The 20,423-nt window shown below is 31.3% G+C and overlaps 1 protein-coding gene across 10 annotated transcripts in view; it reads right to left on the bottom strand.

Annotated features, from left to right (window-relative positions):
* Positions 1 to 20,423, bottom strand: part of LOC142331023 (uncharacterized) — a 735,029-nt gene that overhangs the window by 140,918 nt on the left and 573,688 nt on the right. For all 10 annotated transcript variants that reach the window (XM_075376598.1, XM_075376602.1, XM_075376605.1 and 7 more), the window contains one exon: positions 16,078 to 16,149. The gene's annotated coding sequence lies outside the window, so the exon portion shown is untranslated. The remainder of the gene's footprint in view (positions 1 to 16,077; positions 16,150 to 20,423) is intronic.

The raw sequence follows: 20,423 nt of genomic DNA, 5'->3' as shown, positions 1-20,423 counted from the left end.
AGCTTTAGGCGAAAAAATTTGAGAATCAATGCTTTAGACGCTTTACTTTAGTTCATTTTAAAGCTTTTATTTGTTCGTGACTATGTATCCTTTGACCAGGATATGTAAATAAATATCCTACTCCGATGGCCAGATTTCAAATAACCAGTAGTAAAAAAAACAAATATTCTTATTGCGCAAATTATTCGTGTTAAGTATATTTTCTTGCTATTTCTACACTAGTTAAGATAATTTTTTTACGGTTAGTAGATATTTGTGTTAGGCTGAGCTTTTCTTCATGTGTGTTTAGTTAAAAAATTTAATTTAAAAATAACTGCTGAGTTTTTTCCGAAAGAATAATTTTTGTAATTATATACATATTTTAATGAAATTATTGTCTTCAGAAAAATAACTGCGGAATAATATTAAATCAGATGAAAAGGAACCAAATGAACAAAACGATGAGCTCAACCTCAACCAGCACTCCCCAGCAGCCCTAAAAATTAATATAAATGCGTACACACTTATATATCAATAAATTTATTTATTTCAAAAAAGTCTCTCTCTCTCTCTCTCACACTCTCTCTCTTCTTTTATTTTGCCTCCGGAACCTCTTACTTCAGAGAATGAATGAGGATGATATGTATGAATGGAGTATAGTCTTGTACAGTCTCTGGTCGAGCATTCCTGAGATCTGTGGTTAATTGAAACCCAACCACCTAAGAACACCGGTATCCACGATCTAGTAGTCAAATTCGTGGATCAGCTGATTCGACTTCAAAATCAGCTGATTTCCGACGAAGAGTTTACCACTAGACCAACTCAGTGGGTCAAAAAATTCTGTTTTTACTTGGACAACCTTTTTTTACAGCGTTTTCGATATTTGTTTGAAAATTCTTGATTTGATCAAAAAACTTATGGTAATCCTAATACTGGGATGAAAAGTAGTTTTTACTTTCCTGGCGAATATAGCTAGAATAGCTGTAGTAAAGATGATTTCCATGGTGATTATGTCAACAAAAAAAGGATGGAATTTTTTATAAATCTTTATACGTTAGGGTCCAATAGTTCATCTAGACTATTGATTCTCAAACTTTTCCTCGCACCGCCTACATTAAGAATCAAAGATATTCTAGCGCCCCCAACATTTTTAAACTTACCATCTGTTAAAAATAATAATTGCAATTACTGTTTTTAAACTTGGCATATTCTATTTCTGAGTTGAAATTTACATTTTAGTTTGTAATATCAGAAGAAACATAAACATTTTGCCTTTTTTTTAATCAGCTATCACCTTCCGACGCCCCCAGTTCGCTGAGGTCCTTCTACCGCTCCTCCTGAAGGCCTCCAGCGCCTACAAAAGGACATTATCGTCCACTTTGAGATCGAATGATCTAGACCATAATACATAAGTCTGTATGTATATGTGTCGCACTGTTTTTGTCCTTATGTCTCAGAATTAACCAGTTTTCTTCAAATTTGGCTCAAATATTTCTATATATGAGACATTGATCATATTATTATTTTTTAATTCGTTAAGGGGTTGGGAAATATCGGCGACAAAAAACAATTTCGATTTTCTTCACGGGTATTTTAGAGAAAAATTTAATAAGGAAACTTTATTACCGACAATGCATACATAAATATTTTTAAAAAATAATTTCAAAAAATCTTCCCAATCTTTTAAGACTGAAATATATATTTTTTGTTCTTTTTTATCATTTCCTTTTAACACCACTTTCACAAAACGTATATTATCTAATTTTGTGGCGTTTTATTTTATAGAAATCGTATTTATCTTTAGAAATAAAAATTGTTTAAATTATATGGCAACTAAAAAATTTTCTTGCATATTATACGCCTTCATCAGATTATTTTTCTATATAAATGAATCTATGGATTGGGCATATAAACTTTATATATCATGCTTAGTTTGTCCAGTCTTCTTTATTATATGAAAATAAATTTCTAATGCGTTTTTTGTTGGTTGCTTTATACGTTATGTTCTCCCACCGTAATATTTATTTGACGGAATCCTGAATTTGGATTATCCTGCAGGAGTCGAGGTCATTGCCTATGCAGATGACCTGGTGATCCTTGCGAGTGATAGACATGCACTGGAAGTACAAAATAAGGCCAATTTGGCATTACAGATGATAGAAAACTGGCTATGTAATAAAAATTTAGTGCTAAACATTGATAAATGCAAATTTATCACTTTCACTGGAAGAAGGATCATTGATCGGCGGGATATCAGGATCAATGGTGAACCAATAGCAGAAACTGATAAGCTGAAGTACCTAGGCGTTACCTTTCAGAGGAATGGTTCCTTCACCGAACATATAAACGAAGTTTGTAACAGGGCTGACAGAATGATAAAATCTTTAAATATCATTATGACCAACCAAAGAGCGCCTAAGGCGTCAAAGAGAAGGGTCTTGAAGGACCAGTCTGATTGGCCCAGGGGAGGAGTAAAAAAAAAAAAAAAAATATTTATTTACTTTCTTATTGTATGTAATTTATTGTAATTTTTATTTTCCTCTTAATTATTTGTTGGTACTCTTCCGTAATATTTCATGAAAAATTATTAATTTTTCTTTTTATTTATTATTGTATTTATTCGGGCTGTTCCGGGACGTATTCGCCAAACTTCAAGAACTGATTCAGAACAATAAATTGAGCAAAAAAGTTCATATAGACATAAGTCCTGTTTTGCTTTGTTTTTCTTCTGGACGCCATTTTGTGATTTTCAACAAAAATAATATTTCTCAGGAACGGGTAAATCTACATTAATTAAATTTGGGAAATCTAGTGTGTTATACTTTAAACAAAATAAAAAAAAATGAGGAAAAACCAGAAATCGCGATTTATTTCAGAAAATCTTCACTGACTTTGTCGCTTACTTACCTCCTGAGTAAAAGACAAGTGATTATTTAAAGTAATATTCTAACTAAAAAAAGGATCAGTCAAAAACCATAATTTCAAATACCTTTCTTTAGACACAACGGTTATTTATATATAATAACAAAAGCAATTTTTTTTTTCATTTAATTAAAAGAAAGAGCAATTTAATTCAAAACAATTTAAATTACTTGTAGAATTAGTTTATGGGCCATGACCAGTTGAAAACTAACATTATTATTTCTTAAAACTAAACGGAAGAGTACCTTACTTTTCAATAAAACGTATCTCCTATATAAAATTAATAAAATATTTATAATAGGAATAAATAATATAAGCATTTTTTTTTTTTCAATAGATGATTGACAAAATTTGCTATATGTTTAATGTGCTATATTACTAAATACAGCACTGAAAGACAGTATCATTCCGTCACAGAGATCAGCAATTCAAAGTAAATCGCAGGTTTCTACTAATTATAATAGTAGTAAAATTGTTTTAATATGTGTATTATATAACCATAAAGTAAAATAAAATTTAAAAATTCTTCAACACACACACACACACACACACACACACACACACACACACACACACACACACACACACACACACACACACACACACACACACACACACACACAAGTTTGTGTATGTCTTGTATAAGGTGCGAGACCGCGACCAGTATTTTACTTTGTTATAGTCAGTACAATACATTATAAAAAGACATTTATTACAGTTTCCAATTCATTGACAGTGGTAAAAATAAAAAGCAATAAAATTTTACAATCTCAGCCTTTAAAAAGAACAAAAGTCAATTTGAAAATAAAATACAACTATAGTAGTACAAAAATAAAAAGTATACCCATAAAATGTATACTACATAGTCCTATTTGTATTTCATTTATAGTAAAGTAATTACAGCTATAAATTACATACACTCTAGTGGACAGAAAACAAATATAAAAGGAAAATTAATGATGCAATCTTACTTATTGTTTTACATAAAAATATTTATGTTAAAAATATAAAACTAAAAGTAATGTACGTTAAGAAACATTAGTATGCAATTATAGTTTGAAAAATTAATATATCCTTGGGTTTAAATAGACATTGTTGATGTAATAACAAAAATAAAAAAATTAAAATTAAGGTCAAATTAATATAGTTTAGGATTTTGTTAAGCTATACTGTATATATATCTTAAGAATTTTCTATCTTTAAACTCATAAAAAAATTATATGGATATTTTAAAGAAAACGCCTTAGAATTTAACATTATTTTAAAATGGTGTATGTAAGAAAATAAAATTAACTATGGAAATAATGCATCGTTCGTTATATCCCTATCCTTATAAAATCTATTGTTTAATTTTTTTTTATTTCGATTATAAAATATATATATATATATAAACAAAATGGTTCTATGACAAAATATTTAAGCTTATAAAAATTCAACCGTTTTGATTATATAATGCAAATCCAAAAGAAAAGTAGGGTATTATTTCGAAATTGCCAAACAATTTTTACAATAAATAGTAATTCAATAATAAGAATAAAACAAAAAATAAAAAATCACGAGTTAGTGAAATAAATTTCATATAATTCTCATTTTAATTCAAAAAATGTTACGTAGGTTAATAATTATTAATAAAACAATGTATTTAAATTCAAAAAAAAAAACAAAAAACAAACAAAATAATAGTTAAAACTAATATATACATGAAATCGGATTCGAACCGATCTGTTTCTGGTTACGGTTCCGACACGTTCTCACTTACGCCACATAACTATTTGACCCATGTGATACGAAATTAACATATACACTAATATATAATGATGATACAGAGACCATAAAAAATGTGATGCAATGTGTGGTGTCCACCAAAATGCAATTGTGTAACTGTCCACTTTATTAAAGAATTTGAGGATCGGATCTCACTTTCAAATGAAATAAGTTTAATTGAAATGCAGAAAAAATGGGTATATGTAATTTAATAGGCGTATAAGGAATTCATGTGGTGTCCACATCAGATTTTCTGAATTAGTAATATTACTATGTGCCCCCTCCGTGGCGCGAGTAGTAGCGTCTGCGCCTTTTATACGGAAGTCGTGAGTTCAATCTCGGTCAGGCATGGCATTTTCACACGCTAAAAAGTTTTCGGTTAATCTGATTCTATGAAAAAGCTAACGGTGGTCCTGGAGAGTTAGAAAAAAAAGTAATTTATTTTTGAATTTTGTTATGCAGTATTAAATTGCTTTATCGTATCTGTTTTAATATTAATAATATTTCAATCTGTCTTATCATAGTTATGTCGCTGGCTGTATACTAGTCACTTATTTCAAGCGTGTACTGCGTGTGTTCGCAATTTATTTTTGAATTTTGTTATGCAGTATTAAATTGCTTTATCGTATCTGTTTTAATATTAATAATATTTCAATCTGTCTTATTATAGTTATGTCGCTGGCTGTATACTAGTCACTTATTTCAAGCGTGTACTGCGTGTGTTCGCTGTTTCACTGTTGGTTATTTTCATCCGATATTGTTTTGATTGAAGTAATCCGTAAGTTACAAGATAAATAACATGTTATTAGTTTTTTTACAACGCAAACGTATTTTTCATAATTCTAGATTTTCCGTATAGTCAAGAAAAGTCTCTTTCGTTAAGACGTTCTGTAAAGGTGAGGTTAGACGTTGTCTAATTGAATTTAGATATAGGAAGCGTTTTTGTGTAAAAAATTCGGTGTCGTTGAAAGGCGCGGGGGTCGTGCTTCCGCGTGTCGGTTGTAAGTTATGGTAGGTCGTCGTGGTTGGAAGAGGCATACGAAGGCGATAGCAGGTTGTGTATGTATACTAATGGATATGTCTGTCTTGGGACATTTCCATCGGGATATCCTGACAGAGACCAAACTGATGGTTATATTGTATTATGAAGTTAGACAGTCTAAAAGACGACGTCCGGCAAAGCTCATCAGGACTAGGAACGAAGGGTGTAACCCACCGTATTGGTCTAGTGGCAAACGCGTCTTCACAAATCAGCTGATTTCGAAGTTGAGATTTCTAATGTTCAAATCCTAGTAAAGGCAGTTACTTTTATACGGATTTGAATACTATATCGTGGATACCGTTGTTCTTTGGTGCTTGGGTTTCAATTAACCACACACCTCAGAAATGGTCGACCCGAGACTGTACAAGACTACATTTCATTTACACTCATACATCCTCTTAAGTAATACCTGAACGGTAATTCCGGAGACTAAACAGGAAACAAAAGGAACAAAGGGTGTGGTGTGGCGACCGATGTGTGTCTTCCCTTACGGGGATCAGTATGTGTAAAGGTGGATTGCTATAGTTCTGTTCATTTAAGGTGCGGTACGTGGCTGCAATCCAAGAAACTGAAAAAGGAAATTGTTGTATATTTCCTGTTTGCATGGAGTAGAGAACATACCAGTTATACATTTTACAACGAAAATTTGCTATGGTTAATGCCTTTGAAAGTGATTGGAAAGCTTTTTTAGGGGAAGTGTGGAAACATCTTTTTACTAAACCCAGTAATAATAGGCGGCAATGATCAGAACGTGGAAATAGACGAATCTCTTTTTTCAAGGTGAAGATACAATGTCGTGACGGTTTACCCTCCCCAGTATTTGTTTGGGGGAATTCGGAGAGAATAAAAGAATGTTTCGTTTATACGGTCCCCAATCGAACCGAAAGACACGTTATTAAGTGTTATAAAGAGTGTAATAGACCTGGGACGAAATATTATTTCTGATTGTTGGCGGAGTTACGATAATATATCTAATCTACAGCCTTTCAGTTTTACACGTCTACCTGTTCGTATCTAATTTCATTAACTTTCGAGATCTTATTACCAGGCATGCTAACACTATGGAGAGTTTATTGGCAGCAGAGAAAAAACGGAATCGCTAGGAATGTGGTATATCAAGATCTACGCTAGACTCCTGTTTATCTGAATTCAAGAGTTCCTAACATAACAACAAAGGAACGCAAATCACCAAATCCGTCCATAAAACTTAAAACTTATAACCGCCACTAATAACATCCAATAACCCGCCCGATAATAGAAAGATACAGCAGCAAGTGACATTGTCCAGGCTCTGCGATCTGTAGGGAGAAATATTGAAACTCCCACCATTCTTGCGTTCCGTTCCGTTCCAACATAATATCGACAAGGACCCTGCAGGACGTTTTCCTTTTAGCCTCCACAACAATGAATATAAATAAGACTAATTTTTTTACTATTACAATAGCAATTTAGGAAATGTGTTCGCTTCCGAAATAAGATCCGAAAAATAGTATTACTAAGATTGTGTCAGATATCAGAGAGCTTTCTGCGGTGTACAGTTAATTTTTATTAAAATGTCTGCTAGTTCACAAAAAAAGTTTGGTACATTTTTTTTTTTTTATTTGAATTGACAAATACAATATTATAATGTGATAAATAGACCGCAATAAAATATTTTTTACGGTGATGACTTTTAACTTACTACTCTTGCTACTTAATAATTAATTAACTCATACAATATTAATTGTTATTTTAAGAAACACTATATATTAATGTAATTATATTTATTCTCTTCTTTATTCAAAATAGTCAACTTACTTAATTATAGTGTATTATTTTAAATATCCACTAATCTATAATACTACTGTTATGATTACTACTTATTATCAAATCAACAAAATTAAAAATTAGTCGTTTTGTAATTCCTATAAATTCAATAAGAAGTGACCATATATGATTCTTTACATTAGATTCTTCTCAGATTGAATAACGTTAACAAAACTATTGCTGCACCCATGCTAGATAAACACTTCGCTTTGTTTTGTTATACTGAACTGATGTTCCAACTGGCATTCGTCACGGTTATTTCAGTTCTTCATATATTCTTCAGTGATAAAATTATTGTTTGGATAATTATAGGTTGTAGTAATAATTCACATTTATCAAACTGATTTTATATATCAACAGAATATAAATTTTAAATTTTGCATTGAATCTATTTTTTATTACTATTATTGTTTTTTTTTTTTAGATATTATGCAATTACGATAATTAATGTGAAAAATTAGTCATTGAGTAGTTGGTTTTGTTTCTTTTTTTAAATAATGTTTCATAAAAAATGATTACGAAATAATGTAAACCACATCTATTGTTTCATTCAGTCGATTTGATTAACAAATTACTTATTTTAAATTTATTGATATTTTAGTCATTCATAAAAATACTCTTGAAAAAAACATTGGATAGTTTTATTAATATTTTTCATAATAAAAAACACATTCAACTTCCACTCCGAATAATGAGCTTGTATTAATAACCTATAATGTAATAGCTATAATTATACTTATCATTACTATAATTATAGTAATGAGTTGCAGAATAACAGCGTAGGATGCAAATTTATATACATTGCTTACAGCTATATAAAAAAATTACATTGTTATAGTTGAGCAAACTGGTACATCCAGTTCATTTCATTTTACTGAGTAGATTTAGTTTATTCGTCACATTAAATATCATCTCATAACACCTAAAATGCGAACTTAGAAAGTTAGCTGCAAATTATTTCAAAAAAAAAAAAATGATATGCACTTATGAAAAAACCATACAAATACTTTATCCCGTAAAAGTTTTTTTGAATAAATTATTATTTAAAATATAATGATTCCGACATACTTCTTATGTGTATTAGCATCAAAGTATGATGGGTTTTAAAATGTAAAATCTTACTTAAAACCAATTGTTTATGTTTAAAGTTGAAAGATTTTATATAAAAAAAAAAATATTGACCGAAAATTTAATCGCAAAAAATTAAAATGTTTTGCCATTAATTTTTTCAAAAATTTAGAATCTTGTTTTTTAATTTGTAGTAAAACAAATACAAATTACTTTTGTTGTTTCTTTTTCTTGCTAAAATAAATAAATGGTATTAATAATTTTTTTTTTCTTTTCGTTCCAACCTCTACGGATTACGTTTGCATAATTTTTATGTCTTTTTCTTACCCCAAAAGTGTTTCATTCTTTTGTTCTATTATTGTTGCCTTTCTTCCGTCCATCTATTTAGGTTTATATCCTTCTTTTTTTTTCTCCGGAAACTTAGATTCTGGAATCAGTTTTCTAATTTTATCCCTGTCTTTACACAGATGCTTAGAAATGTTTAATATTTTTAGATCTCTTTCTATTTCTTTAAACCGGTTGGTCTTTGTGGCTCTGTTTAAGTGGAAATTAAATATTTCTTTTGTCAATCTTTGGTCATTCGTTCTGCATAAAAGTCCCTAAAACCGTAATCTTCTTTTCCGGATTAAGTCCCCTATTTTTTCTATATATTTGTAAATTTCATTTTCACTTTTCGGTTTGTAAATTCCATCTTTATATTTTGGTCCATAAATTTTTCTTACAATTTTTTTTTTTACTTTGGCTATTTCTTGTTCAGAAAAAAAACTGCAGATATTCTGGCCCATACAGTAACTCAGGTAGTACTACAGTTTTGCAGTGACTCAATTTGGAGTAATATTACAGGGATTTTTTTTTTATTGTAAATGATCGGGAGAGTATAGAAGTTTCCATTTTTTGTACCCTATTCTTCATCCTACTTTTTTGAATTATATTCAGTGTCATAATTTTTCCAAATATTACAATTTTTGAACTCTACTTATTTTTTGTTGTCCGAAATTTTAAGGGTTTGAATTCTGTTTTCTTTGTCATGGAAAACCAGTTAGTTTTTCCATATGAAACTTGAAGACCAATTTTGCTTGTAAATTCGCTTAGTTTTTGAATTTTTATTTTAGGTTTTCCTATATCTCTTGCAAAAATTGTAATATCGTCTGCAAATCCAGAATTTTTGTGTTTATGAATTTAGTTTTTAGTCCCCGTTTTTATCTTTTCGTGTACGTTTAATTTTTTAAGTTCTTTCTCCCATTCTCTTATAAAGTTTTCAAGAGCACAGTTAAAGAAAAGTGGAGGCAGTTCACCTCTTTGTCTTATTCCAGTTTTAATTTCGAGTGGGGAAATGAAAGTTCCCTTAAAAATTTCACTTTTGATTTTGTGTTTGTTTCTTTTATAATATATTGTTTTGGGATCTATTCTAAATTCCTCAAGGATTTTAAATTTCCTAAGGATGGAGTCGTAGCTTTCTTAAAATCTACAAAAATTATAACTAACTTTGTGTTTTTAATTCTTTGATAAGGTAAAATTTGTTTCAAATTAAAAATATAATCTATACAAGTTCTTCCAGGTATAAATCCACTTTGATATTTTCCGACTTCTTTTTCTATTGTAGGTTGTATTTTACTTAACAATATTTTGGACAAAACTATGTATGGGACTGACAAAATTGAAATCGTTTGTAGTTGTTGTGTCTGTTTTATTTCCTTTTTTGTGGAGATGATGTATTAAAACATTTTTTCCTATCTCCCAATTTTAATAATTATTATTAATAAAAAATCCATTTTTACACTTACTACTTTTTTTCGCATTTAGTACTTTCGTAAAGATCTGAGCTTCATCAGAGCGTTTTATCTAATTAGATTAAAAATGTCATTTAAAATGTTAAAATATATAAATAGGTATACTGCATCTGAGTCACTGATGTTGAAGAAACTAATCTATACAAACTTTTTTGCACCAATGACCTGTATTGAATATAATTTCATTTAAAATGTTCTGATGAAAGAGAGATACATGCGAAATTACTCAATGTAAAATAATTAATTTTTATAAATAACTACATTCTGCTGCAAGAATTCAATTTACAGAACTACTTATTAGCATAATGTTAATATTTACTAACAAATTAAAATTCGTAAATTAAATTAAATTATCATCATGAATGTTTCTGTTTTCATATTGTATAAACTTAAATAGCAGTCAGTATTCTTCCTCTGATGAAAGATCCAATTAAAATGACTCCCCCTCCCGAAAACAAAATCTTTTCATCCAGAGGCATTTTATTTAATTTTAACCATTACAATATTTTATTAAATCCATAATTTAATAATTAAAAATAGATATTTTTTTTTACCGGAGAAAATAATATTTTTCTTTTTCTCGGGAAATAATATCATTATTATAAAAATTATAATTATTTCTTATTAATAAAGCAGTTATACAGAATTCTAGAATTATATTTTAGAAAGGAGCCATCGGAAACAACCGGACAGGAAATGGAATCCCCGGTTGTTCCACAGGAAACCGCACCCCAACTGACCAAACCATGGACCGCACCATCTACTTGAATCCCCCACATTCACAGCATTAAATTAACGGAAGGGTTGTATTGTGAGAAAGGATAATCTAACCTCGTAGGAACCGCAGCAAGAATCAAACAACCATGCCCGTAAGATAAGTACAACTCATTATCTATATAGCGGACGTACATTCCGGTTACTTCTTAGCAACTTAGGTAATTTTTATCCAGTCGTGGAGTAGCACGTTTAATATTAATAAATTTTTCGTTGATCAGCTTGATATACGTTCTATAAAAACAAAAAAATTCTAAAGGTACCGCACAAAAACACGAAAGAAAATCCTTTAATTTCGGTATTCGTATGAAGTGTAGAAATATTGGAATGAAAAATAAAACTGGTTCAACCAGATCTCCAAGTAAAGCTGTTATCTTTTTGTACCCTATATTATATTTCCCTATGCGATTAAGTTTGATTGATTACGCAGAAAATCTTGACAATGTATGTAAATTGTTAATTATTTAAACGTATCATCAAATTATTATAATACGACTTCAATAACAAGGATTTGGTGCCATAAAAATGCACAGAGACACATTCTAAACTATTAATATACATTCATATAGAGTAAAATTAAACTAAAAAAAAAAAATAACTTGAAGTTTTAATCAAAAGACAACTGAAATGTTTTTTATCTCACCCTCTATTATAATAAGTTAACTACCACTGTACTTGGCGTATGGTCTACGGAAAAGATAAAAGAGAATTATCCCTCCATAAAAAATGCTATATCTATTGGAATTTTAACTGTTTCCTATCGATGAAATGGCAAAAGGCAAGCTTAGACTTCAGATTCTCCAGGAACGGAGTCTTATTAAATAATAATTCAAAAATCTGTGTATAATTAAAATATTCTATTATTTACATTAAAATATAATAAACATAGGTAATTACGTATTAACGCCACCGCAGCTACAGCTTTATTTAAAAACAAAGTAGACAATCAGATTTCGGTGGAAAATGGGCCGATATAAGTTTAACATAGATTCAAAACAGTCTCTTTATTAATTTTAATAAATTGTTATTTATATTTATTTATTCTATAATTATAATTTAACCAAACTTAAATTATATTTATAAAATAAATAAATAAATATAAATAACCATTTATTAAAATTAATAAAGAGACTGTTCATTTTTCACCGAAATCCGATTGACTACTTTGTTTCTAAATAAAGCTGTAGCTGCGGTGGCGTTAATACGTAAGTACCTAAACATACAATTAATCTATACAAACTGACATTAAGAAATACTAAAAATATCCGTTTTATTAAATTCTAAAGGTTACAGAGCGTTTGCTACACTTTCTCATTTTACACAACTCATTTTACATGTAGTAAAAGAAATGATATTTATCTATCCATAGACTACCGAAAAGCATCCTGTAAATACGATCTATCAAACTACATATTTTTGTGTAACCTTATAGGGTATCTAAAAAATTAAAAAATACTAAAAATGAATATATCTAAATACAGAGTAACCCCGATATAACGCGGTTATCGGGGAACTTACCTGACACCCGCGTTATAGGCTAGCCGCGTTATTTCGAGAAGTAAACTTTAAATCATAGTAGAGATCAGTTAAGAAAATAGGTAAAAAAAGTCAACCAATAATGGTTTAATAGAAAAAGCCAATACAGTATAATGTATACTTACATCTAAACAAGTTAAGTGCGGAAGATACGATATTTTTTCTTTGAATGTAAATTATTTTTTTAAATAAGAAGTTATTGTTTTTTTGTTTCGCGGTTTTATGTTTCTTCTTTATAACATATGACTTTACACTTTGTAAATGCAATAAATGATTATCACTCTCACTTTGTTGCTCCATCCATATTATTAGATTTTTTTTTCTTTACACTCCCCTGGGCCGGACCGACTTGATGGTATTACGCCAACCAGGGGAGTGTCCATTACTCTAATAGGCCCTCCCCGCCTACCGGCTAAATACCGGCATGGCAGGTCAGACCTACCGGTGGCTCTTTTGAGATTTTTTATTCTCTATTATGTCCTCTATGGAACCACATCATACCTACAAGTCGTGATGTGATCCCCGGAACTTTAATAATACTCTCTTTTCCCTACACCACACCCCAAGGAGTCCTCAGCGGATCATTGAAACCAGCACACCTAAGCATGCTGGCTCTCACCGCTGAGGCTGTCCACCCAACCTAACATACTAGAAACCCATACTTCTTTCATCTTCATTCTTCTGTTTTAGTACTGTCTTTATATAATCAGCGACCTTCCTCCAGTTCTCCTTACTGCTGAGCATGAAATCCATGGTTTCCTTCGGCGTTTTTTCATGAATACCCGCGTCATGTCTTAGTCTTATCCATTTATTACATACTAAAAACGTATGCTCAGAATCATCGTCCTGTTCGCAGTACATGCACGTGGGTTCATTCCTTCTTCCCACCTTATGGAGATAACCATTGAAACACCCATGTACCGTCAGGAACTGGGTGATCCAATAGTCAGTTTCTCCATGCCGCCTGTTTATCCATCCTGTTAATTCTGGAATTAAAGTTCTTGTCCATCCAGCCACTCCAGCCTCCGCCCATCTCTCCTGCCAGATTCTATGTGTGTTTTCCCTGACTTCATTATTAGATTACATATTATTAGATTACTTATATTAGATTACTAATTATTAGATTACTTATATTTTCCAGAACGTCTTTTATTGAGGGTGTAGATCTCTCCGTAAAGGCGACCTCTTGAACACCTTCCCCTTCTTCCTCAGACAAATTATCGTTAGGTTGTAAAACGGGGTTTGCAATTTCTTCATCGATCATGTAATGGGCAACGGGGGTTTGATTGTCTTCTTGAACCCATTCATTGAGATCACTTACAGACAATTCTTCCCCGTTAAATTTGACAATCCCAGTGCGTGTTTCTCAGCAAAAATATAAAAATTTCCTGTTTCAATATCTTCTGTATTACTCTGTGACAATACGACCAACAGTTTTTAATTGTAGTAGAATTTACGTTACTCCATGCTGTTCCAGGGCTGTATAAACACTTTTTAATGACACAGTTTTAAAAAATTTCTTACTTGTAATTCTAAGTTAACGATAGCGGTTAGTAGCTCTCGTCGGTATAAGCTTTAAATGCCCGAATAACTCCTCGATCTAATAGTTGGATTAAAGATGTGATCTTGGGTAAAAACATTAAGATTATTTTCCTACCTTTATATTTCAGCAAGTCAGTAGGTGGATGAGCAGGGTGATTGTCAAGAAGTAATAAAGCTTTTTCTTCCAATTTTCGAACTCGTAAATAATTTTTAACACAAGGCACAAACTCGTCGGTAAACCGTGTTAAAAAAATATTCGATATCATCCAAGCATTTTTACTATTTTTAAAAATAACCGGTAATGAATTCATATAACGTGTTTGAAGCAACGTGGGCTGGCATACTTGTCGATGAGCAACGGCTTCAATCTATGCTTTCCTGACTTATTGGCATACAAAAGAAAAGTTACCTTTTCTTTGTTCATTTTCATACCAGACGTATTTGGTTCCCGCTTTGCATCTAATTATTTGGTTGGCAGTAGTTTATAATACAAAGCAGTTTCATAACAATTATACTACTGTTCATCAATGAAGTTATTCTCTTCTATAACTGATTGTAATATAATTTGTGAAAAATGTTCGGATGCCGTCGCATTTGCTGAACGAGATTCTACTTCGATAATTACTTGATTTATGCCATGACGGATTTTCCATCGCTATAACCAGTCGCTAGAAGCACTGAATTCTTCTCCATTGTTAATTTGTTCATGAAACTTTAGTGCCTTGACATATTGGCCCTGATAGAGGCACTCCTTCATTCAGTTTTTGCAAAAACCAAAGGTACAACACTCATCTACAACATTAACATCACCGAGTTGTAACTTTTTGCGATCAAATCCGACTGTTTCATCTACCGAATCAACAAATAACGCAATTTATTTTCTTCTTTCACCCAACCACGTATAGAACCTTTAGGCACACTGGATTCCCGGATAAACTGGCTTTCCAACGACCGCCTTATACTTTGCAATAATTTCTCATTTTTCCTTTACAAATAACTTTTTCGTTTAGACGACATGTTAGGCAAATACGAATGAAAACAAAAACTACAAAATCTAATGAGTTAACCATTATAATAAAACTTAACTATACTGAACACAGTAAAAGCAGCTCGAAATAAATCACAATACGTAATAACATTCAGATACCGTATGCTGTGCACTGTACAGGTAGCACATTGATGTTTTTATCGCTGTTACAGGATGTGCACAGTCATGTGGAGTATATCATAAGGATTTCTCCTATTATTGTATTAGAATCATAGTTTAGTTTTATTGAATCGTGTTTTTGGGAATTCCAGGGCGTTAAAACTGGTCGTGACTAATTGACAGATGTTATGTTAGAAGCGTATCGTTGACAATTTTAAAGGATTTATGGTGGGTTTTACCCCGATATCGAATACAGTGGTAGGTGACTAGCACTTCATCCTACTACATTTTTTCAGATATTCAGATATTTTTTGGGGGCAGATTATAATCCGCGTTATAATCACGATATAATCCACGATATATCGAGCCGCGTAATAGCGAGGCGAAATGTAGTATGATTACGTCCCACTAAATTTACTAAACACCTAGAAGACTAGAAAAAAATAGACGATTTTAAAATCATTTTTGCCACAGTATGGTTTTAAATTTTTTTTAAATGAATAATTAATCACATAAGTCTCGGGAATATGGAACGGATACTTTGTAACGTGTGAAGAATGCATGTTGACCGGGATACGAACCCTGAACCTCCGAATGAAAAGCAGAGAAACTACTCATCCTGTTACGGAGATCAGCAAAGTTATTATCCCGCTAATATATCATTATTATTTTTGTATACATAAAAAAATAATTTGATTTTACCTTACCTTTATAAAGAATAATAAATCAAACAGGAATGTTTAATACGATAATCCCGTTTCGATGCTGATTCTTTACACCTGAAAACAAATAATAATAAATTTACTAACTTCAATGAAATATCTTATCACTTGACGATTATAATATATATATATATATATATATATATATATATATATTAAATTAACATGATCAATGTTTATTTGCATAGTTCATTTATTAAATCAAACATTAATTACAATCACAAGATTTTCTAGCAGTTTTTCATTAATCTATTTTCAAATAAGCAGCTTTTCAATTAATTTCTCTTTTGTGAAAAAGTAGAGACCAGGTCTGTGCTTTTGTCAGAGAAGGTTTATATTTGTCCAATTTTCCTAATGAGAATCAGCTTAAATTTATTTAAATCTCTTTAAAGATTAGATATGCTAGTCATACGTAGAATGAATACGATGAGGGAAACGAGAGACAAAGAAACAGATCACTGGCCAGGAGGTGAATTTCAGTTAAGATTATGAATAATTAATTGGGAGCTGGCTCAGTAATCTCCCATATCCGAATCCCGATTGCTTTCTGAGGAAACATTTTCGTATTATAATCGTTTGAGAATATTATATGTAGGATTTTAACAATTAATTCTCTTACATTTGCTTCAATTTTCATAAAATAGATATCAAACCACTCATCTCCATTACCTGAATAATTCTGGTTACTTAATATTAATATTATTAATTTCTTAATTCAAATATATACGAGGGCTATTCAGAAAGTAAGGAACGTTTTAGAATTTTAAAAAACCAAGTAAAGAAAAACTTTTTATTATATACATGTGAAAGAGGGACTAAAATGTTGAAAAGTAGTAACTTTTCAACATAATCACCATACAAATTCAGGCACTTATCATAGCGGTGGACAAGCTTTGAAATTCCTGTCATAGAATTTGCCGTCTGTGATCTCAACCATCAGTGACGCGTTTAGCCATCTTGCACAAAATTTGTGATAGCCTAGCTTCTGTGAAATATTCTCAAACAATAAAGTCCGTGAAACTTGTGTGAAACATAGAGAAAGCTCGGTTATTGCGAAACAGCGGTTTTCACGAATCTTTTCGTCAACTTTGGAGACCAGATCGTCAGTCACAATGCTCGGATGTCCACTCTTCTCTTTATCGTGAACGTTTGTTCGGCCATTTTTAAACTGAATGCACCACTTTCTGACAGAACTTTCACTCATTACGTTGTTCTCTAACACTTCACACAGTTCCCGATGAATTTCTATTGGTTTTAAGTTTTGTTGCCAACAAAAAACAAATCACAGACCGCACCTCACAACTGGCGGGATTTTCGATTACAGCACACATTTCAAATTTGTATATAAAAAAAAAAACGGGCAGCGCGGAAATATTCCCGTTGTCACGGCTGGACGCTGACTGAGGTGTCGAGCACAATCACACCAATATATACGCGATTGGCGTGCGCCTGGCGGCGTCAGGTGGAAACAATCCTTAATTTCTGAATAGCCCTCGTACTAGGGCACCCGCTGCTCTCCAGCATCAATAAATAAATAAAGTTATTGGTTAATTTAATTTAATCAACGTTTCCTTAAAATTTTTTTTAGGAATTGAGTGATCGAAATCGGTGTGGGCGCATTTGATGGGGCTTGATTTAGCAGGTGTTTTAAGACCCATAGGAACTTTGTATGTTAATTAATTACTGAGATATTTCTATTCGAATGCCGTTAAGATGAGGCATTTAGTATGGGAAAAGCTTTTATTTTTTTCTGTTTAGCCTCCGGGAATTACCGTTCAGGTATTACTTCAGAGGATGATATGTAAGAGTTTAAATGAAGTGTATTCTAGTACAGTCTCAGTTCGACCATTCCTGAGATGTGTGGTTAATTGAAACCAACAACCAAAGAACAGCCGACCTCCGTGGCGCGAGTGGTAGCGTCTCTGTCTTTCATCCGGAGGTTCCGGGTTCGAATCCCAGTCAGGCATGGTATTTTCACACACGCTAAAAATCATTCATCTCATCCTCTGAAGAATGCCTAACGGTGGATCCGGAGGTAAAAAAAAACCATCAAAGAACACCGATATCCACGATCTAGTATTCAAATCCGTATAAAAGTAGCCTTTACTAGGACTTGAACTGATTTGGGAAAAAACGTTCAGCACTAGACCAACTCAGTGGATTGTGTATGGGAAAAGCTGTGTTCCCTTGAAACTCCTCACATAATTGGATGAGCATACTCGGTGCGTGCCGGTTATGTTTCGCCTGACGTAATAAGTGTTTTAAGACTCCAAAAAAATCTGTAACTAAATTATTTACTGAGTAATTGAAGTAAAACTAATTTTGTTAAGTTTTTTTGCCAGTTTTTTAATAGAATGATTATTTAACGTGTTTATATTGACTTTATTTGTCAGTTAGTAATATTATATTCCTACAAGCTACTTTTCATTAATAGAAATCGTTGTCTTTCTAGTTCACGTTTCATAATGAACATTTTATTTTATTTTTTTAAGAGACATTATTAGCTAATTTTAAATCGTTGCTTGATGTGTATCGAACTGCCGTGAATTTAAAAAACAAAAAAAAAATAAAATAGAAATATACAAAATGTGCAAAAATATACAAAAATTATTCATTATTTTTTTAATGAGAAAATGATAGTCAAGCAAATATCGTACCAGTAAAAAATTTGACTATATAAAAGTTTTAGTATAAAAAAAAAAAAAAAAATTTAGTTTCATATGTAGCATACTTTACGTAATCGCCGTTGACCTTGTCAATTGTAATGATCCACGAGATTAAAAAATTCTCGTGCTCCTTTGACGCTAGTTTGTTTAACTTTTTCTTTTTCTGTTTAGTCTCCGCAGCCACCGTAAGGTATTTCTTACAAGGATGAATGAGGGTGATATATATTAATGTAAATGAAATGTATTCTTGTACAGTGTCAGGTCCACCATTCCTGAGATGTTTGGTTATTGAAACCCAACCACCAAAGAAAACCGGTATCGACGATCTAGTATTCAAATCCGTATAAATGTAACTGCCTTTACTACGAGTTGAACCTTACTTAGATCTTTCAACTTTGAAATCAGCTGATTTGCGACGATAAGTTCAACACTAGACCAACCCGGTGGGTTTAGTCTTATTTAACTACTGGTTCACAGGTAAAACTTTTCTCTCCACCATGAATATGCTCTACTTCAATGCGAACGGGAGTGGGTTGGCTCACTCCCGTTCGCTTACTGAACGACCGTTACTTTCATAAAAGATTTTGTAAAAGAAAAGTAAAACCTTATCTGATCAAGTTGATTATTTTTAATATTTTACATAGCCTAGATCAGAATAATCATATCAAACCTACACTAGTTTTATTTTTTTTTAAATCGGTAAAAATGATTTTGAAGAGTGGCAATTGTTTTTTATGCTCTACGTAAATGATAATCTTATAGTATTTTGTTATAATAATAAGATTCACTTAATAGATTTTGGAAAATGACGCCTAGTTGATTTGATTTGTCTAATTGTTGCTATCTCCATTACATTTATTCTCTGTTAAGTTAAACACATTTATTACCTATATTTTACAGCCCGAATTAAATATTTCTTTCAATTGCCTATTAAAAAAAAAAAACTATGTATACAGCCCAATACTTATTATGGCCTAATAATATAGGTTGGCCAAAAATATTCCAAATACTAAATGTTGATTTGACAAATGCAAAGAAAAACATGGTTAAAAAAGCATATATCATTTGTTAAGTGACCTTTTTAATATGACATTTACACTGTTTTGCATAAAAATGTTTTCCAAAACAACCGTGTTTAATTTTTGAGGTGTTACGTCATCCACCGTCCAACTTATGTTGTTCTGTTGTTGCTTATTTTTTCACACCTTTATACTTTATCCACACCACTTTGCATTTCGTGTTATTTTTTTCTCATTAAGATTCTATGTATTGTTGCCAATAACGATACCAATAAGATAATGATAATCTTATTGATGCCAATAATGGCAAATGATCGGAATATATACTCATATGATATAGATACATAATTGTGAAGGATATGATTTTTATTTGAAAAGGAATATCATTAAACACATATAATAAATTACTCTTTATGAACATATGAAGGATATTTAAAGATTTCTTTAATACAACAGATTTTTAATTCATGATTTAATGGTTTGTTTGTGATATTATAATCAAATGTATACGTTCACATTCTTTTAGATTATGCACACCATATGTTATTGTAATAGTTATTTTTAAAAATCTTACTTCCTCTCTCTTGCCTTCTCTCTCTCTCTGTATATATATATATATATGTATGTGTGTGGGGTTACTTTTTTA

The sequence above is a fragment of the Lycorma delicatula genome, chromosome 10 (genome assembly GCF_047948215.1).
Source record: "Lycorma delicatula isolate Av1 chromosome 10, ASM4794821v1, whole genome shotgun sequence".
In the NCBI taxonomy this organism is placed as follows: Eukaryota; Metazoa; Arthropoda; class Insecta; order Hemiptera; family Fulgoridae; genus Lycorma; species Lycorma delicatula.
This window is presented reverse-complemented; position numbering and strand designations above follow the sequence as displayed.